Raw genomic sequence first — 5,535 nt, 5'->3', positions numbered from 1 at the left:
AGGAATTTTCGATTGAAAACTATTCATTTTCAATACTATATGCACGACAAAGTCTGTCTTTGAAATAATCTATAAGAAACTGTACATATCGATATATTAATTTCGAATTAAATACCGTACAACAGATAGCGTAGGATTGAAATCGATAAAATATCTACCGTGATATTCGTACAGAAAACAGATTCAATTAAAACCGATTAAATACGGTACGATTTGTATTATTACACTTTCGCGATGACCGATAGACCTGTTAGAGAACGATACATTCACATAGAAATCCTATCAATCTTAATCGTTTTCTATCATATTTTTTTATCAGGGATAATACCGCGTATAGAAGCTGGTAATGTTTCCATACTTGCGTATCTTCTCGGGCAATAGTTGTATCTTATCATCAAAATTCATTACTTTAATCATCTGCGACTGCACGAATCGCATATTTACTCCCCTACACAAACTGAAAAATGGTATCGAGAGCTGGACTATTTATAGAGGCGCGTAGATCGAAACAGATCAGTAGCCAAAATGTTTCTCATCGTATCGGATAACTGCAACATACACAGTTTAACTACCAAACAGTTAGAGTGTATACCAAAAGTTGTTCTGTTGCGTGAGTTTTACAATTGTATTGATCAATTGTGGGACAGATTGCCCAAGCATATAAAAGGTGATTTAGAGGTTCAGTAATATCGATGCTTAAAACACTATAATTTACCGTGTCATCAAACGATGGTCCAGTATTACTGATAAGGAATTGCATCGAATGTCAGCGAAAGGTTGCGGCTTGTTAAACCGCGCGATAAACGCACTTCCTTTCGAACTGTATATCCCTGGATATCCGTTTTGCGGTCCAGGAACGCATTTAGAAGAGCGATTGACTAGAGATAATCGAAGTATTAATCCGCTGAACGCGGCGTGTCGCGAGCACGATATAGCTTATTCGCATAGCAACGATCTCGCTAAACGACACGAGGCTGACGAGATACTCGCCATAAAAGCGCGGAAACGCGTTATCGCGAAAGATTCGGTTTTATAAGAAAGAGTTGCTGCTGCTGCCATTTGGACCGCTATAAAGGCTAAAACAAAACTCGGCATGGGTTTGATGAACAAGAAAAAGAAGAAGAAGAATGCATTGAGCAAGCGAATACTACCGGTGGCGAAACGCGGTAGTATGCTACCAATTCTGCCATTGTTGGGAGTTCTCGGTTCGGTGATTGACGGAGCTGCGGGAGTCGCTAAGGCGGTGAAGGATAATAAAGCCATGCAGCATCAACTGGAAGAACTGAAACGTCATAATCGCGTTATGGAAGGTCATGGACTTTATCTCGTTCCATATAAGCGCGAGCAGGGAGTTTCGACGAGGAAAAAAAAAGTAAAAACGTAAAAAAACACTAGAAATGCCCAAAGCATAACTACCAACATACAACTACAGCAACTGGCAAAACGTATGCATATTCCATATTTTAGAGGCGTTTTCATGCGTACTATCTTACCAACAAGAGGAGTATATCAAAACGAAGTATCGTGAATTTGGACAACGCTGATGGAGGTACTCATTGGCGTATGCGAAGAGGGGAAATCGTGCTATATATTTCGACAGTTTTGGAAATCTTCGATCGCCGAAGGAATTGGTGCAATATTTAAATGACGGTGTAACGCAAATCGAGTACACGTCTCATCAACGTTATGATCAAAGCAATTGCGGACAACTGTGTCTGCAATTTTTACAAACTGTTCAAATCATCGATCAATTTAAAGATTGATCAATTTGTAACAACTGCCGAAATTTCGTCGTACGGAATAGCTCGTCGGGAACGGGCGGCGAAATTGGCTTAGGGCGGAGAGGGAAAGAGCAATTAATAAAAGACGGATTTTTGTAAAATATTTCTAAAGAGCTAGATTATTTAATGCCTCTACGGAGTGCATGGATTTACAAAAGTTCGGTACGCACGGACAGACGTTATATACAATTATATACATGTGTATGGGCACGCCGAGTAGTGCCCATCGGTTGTTCACGTGTCAGCGCGTGACGTCGGTAGGCGCGAGGTGAGCGCGGTAGGCGGGCGCGCGCGACGGGTGTCTCCGACGAACGCGGGGCGCGGTGAAGGGAGGGCGCGTTTCGGATTGTTGGTTCCGAGAATCGGTGTTCCCCTGGTTGGATAGGGGATCCGTCGTTGAGGTGTTTCTCAACGGGGAGTGAGAACCCTCTCAATCCTCTGAATGCGGCGGTCCCGGAGGAAGGAGTCGGAGACGGTCTGCCGAGATCTACTTGGCTGAGGCCAAGAATCCTCTCGACCCCGGTGCTGACTGTCCCAAGGAAGGATCCGGAGCAGGTCTGCCGAGAATTCTAGGCGGAGGCCGAGAACTCTCTCGACCCCGGTTTTCTGAGCTGCTCGCGGTAAAGGTACGGAAGGTCTTCTGGCGGACTGGCGGGTAGCGAGTCGAGCGAGAAGTATCTTCGTTGAAAATTTTTCGGCTTTTATACCCGCTCGGGCGCACGTTCGGGTTTTTCCGCGTCTCGTCGGTAATCTTCGGGGGGTTTGTAAAAAGGGAATGCTCGGCGGGGTGAGTTTCCTAAGTGTTTTGCTGGGTGGCAAAAAAGATAAATTGGGCGCACCGCGCCCGGTTCCTGCTAGGGTTTTTACGCAGAAACGATGCGTTTTCTAAGGGGGTGCATCGTTACAAATTTAATTCATCAATTAATTTAAAGATTGATATTACACTGTTTAACTCAATATTCGTTCAAACGTATTCGTTCACTAACGTTTACACTGTCTTGCAAGAATAGTGTCCTCACGACAAGCTACTTTTCAGCCGTAGATTTGAGCGACGTCAATTATGAACTCGGTCTGACAGACTTTGAAACCTACTATACGATACCTAATGTAAATAAGCCGAACAATAAATTTTACTATAACAAAGACAAAAATAATAAGGAAGTTATCATTCCCTAAGGATCGTACAAAATAAAAGACATAAAAAAGTATCTGAAACGCGCAATTTTCCAATTTCGTTCCAACAATGCTGCGAATAAAACAAAAGTCGATGAAGAGGAGGAAAACAAGGGCTTATTGACGATTTGCGCCAACAACAATACACTGAAGAGTGAGATAAAATGCTTTTATTCAATAAATTGTACCAAACCTATCAACGTCGGATTGCTGCTGGGATTTTCACCGAATCGCATCGAATGCAACATGACTATGGGTGCATACAGCAACAAGAAAAGCGTGCACACGATAAATGAGTTTTCGCCGAATGTACCACCACGATATAAGATCTCGGAAACGCCTGCACAGATTATTTATCTTCCGATTATCGTACGGAGCATTATGGACTTGACGATTCGCATTGTGGATCAAGATAGTCGGTTACTTGATTTTCGTGGAGAGGAAATCACCGTTAGATTGCATATACGGAAACGACTGCGATAACGTGAGATGCTTGTGCTAAACGAGTCAGTGAAACAGACAAGAGACATATTTTTTAATAAAGAGACGATAACCAAAAGTATTTAAGCGTCCAGTAAAAAAAAATATTGCGTCGAACGTTAAATTCTTTAAATCATTGGGATTTATCGTACAAATTAATATCTAAGATGGCTGATATCCTGAATGTCGGAAGTGAGCCGAACTTTGATAATAGTATCGTCAAGATTAAGACTTACACGTACAATCCGTACGCCAACACAACATGTTAACATAACGAGATATAAATACATATAAGGATATCAATACAACAGCAGGATTTATACACGTTGCCATACAAAAGTACACTTTACGTCGAAGGAAGATACAACGAAGACGAAGAATGAAAATTTACAGCAATACTTGGAAATAATTGTGTGGCGTTCACGTTTGATGAAATTCGATATGAACTCAACGGTGTGGAAATTGATCGCAATAGAAACGTTGGACTAACTACTACTCTAAAGAACTATGTATCGATGTCATGGGACAATGGAGTGATTATGCAAAATGCTAGATTTATCCCGAATGAAGCAAATGCCTCAAAAAACAGTCTCACCTCAGATGGCGGATACTTTAGTTTTTGCGCTCAGCATGCTGTTTGGCTTTTGCGAGGATTACACACGTGTAGTAATTAATGCTCGTCACGAATTGATTTTGATACGAGCGCGCAACGACAACAATTGCCTTAAGGGAGATCCTGCAATGGAACTGAAACTTGAGTTATTCAAAATACAGTGGCGAATGCCCCACGTTACGTTGAACAAGGTCAATAAATTATCCATGCTGCAAGCCTTGGAAAGTGGACGATACCTGAATATAAGTTTCCGTTCATGGGATTTGTACGAATACCCGCTATTGCCTGCCATGACAAAACATTCCTGGACTGTCAAGGCTGCGCCTCAGCTAAGAAAACCGCGATATGTTATCTTTGCCATGCAGACTGTTAGAAAAAATATAGTTAAAACATAGTTAAAACATAGTTAAAACTTTCCTTGATCGCTGCAAACTAATCAATATAAAACTTTATTTAAACTCTGAATTTTATCCGTATGATGATCTGAATCTAGATATTGACAAAAATAGAGTAGCTGTCTTGTACAATATGTTTATGCGTTTCCGTAAATCTTATTATTAAATGCAACGGATGGACGGTCAAACACTAATCAATGTGCCAAGCTTTCTATAATATGGTTATACTATGGTAGTCATTGACTATTCGCGACAAAACGACACCATCAAGAGTGGTCCTGTGGATGTGCGATTAGAACTTGAACTGAAAAAGAATGCGCCTGAAAATACTTCCGCCTATTGTCTCATCATACACAACCGTGTGATTGAATATAGCCCATTGTCCAACGTAGTGCGCAAGATCATATAAAATTGTTGTGTCACGCTACAAATAAAAAAGCGAGATGTTTTGCAATGAGACGCAGTCTCAAAAAATCGCTCGTCATGGTTGTACCAACGTTTGTCGATCTGCAAGAATTCATCATTCGAGGGAGATGTGTGAAAGAAATGGCAGTATTGAGAAAGAGGAGCATTCTCACGCATTACATTTTTGAGAACCCTATACCATGGAAATTTTTGACAAAATCCGAAAAATCTTGCGCTTCCTGGCTGATTGCTTATCACAATGGATTGAAGTGGGAAGACGGGATGGTACCGTACAACAAGGCGAAACATCTGATTACAACAGCCGTTTTCGGCACGGAAGAAAATGATGATGACGAACCTCTCGTATACGTTAAAGGATACGAAAAACGAGAATGGTTGACGAATATGCTCATTGCAAGAGATGATGCAATCATCGAGCAAGAATTCCATCCGGCATACATTTACGACAAATACGACCGTGTGGAGGGGATAAGCTGGGAACGCGCGGGGGCGGTTACGCCACTGCCGTGAGCTGTCACGTTATACTCACGTCACGAATGACGCGTCGCTCGGCTAGAATCGAGCGATAGAAGAGGACAGATCTGTTGTCTTCTTCTATCGCACGCTATAGAGAGTAGCTATTATAGGCGGGTTCTAATCCATGGGGCTACGAGGGGGGGGTGAGGGG

This window comes from Wasmannia auropunctata, unplaced genomic scaffold, assembly GCF_000956235.1.
Source record: "Wasmannia auropunctata unplaced genomic scaffold, wasmannia.A_1.0 LD336074.1, whole genome shotgun sequence".
Taxonomy (NCBI): domain Eukaryota; kingdom Metazoa; phylum Arthropoda; class Insecta; order Hymenoptera; family Formicidae; genus Wasmannia; species Wasmannia auropunctata.
This window is presented reverse-complemented; position numbering follows the sequence as displayed.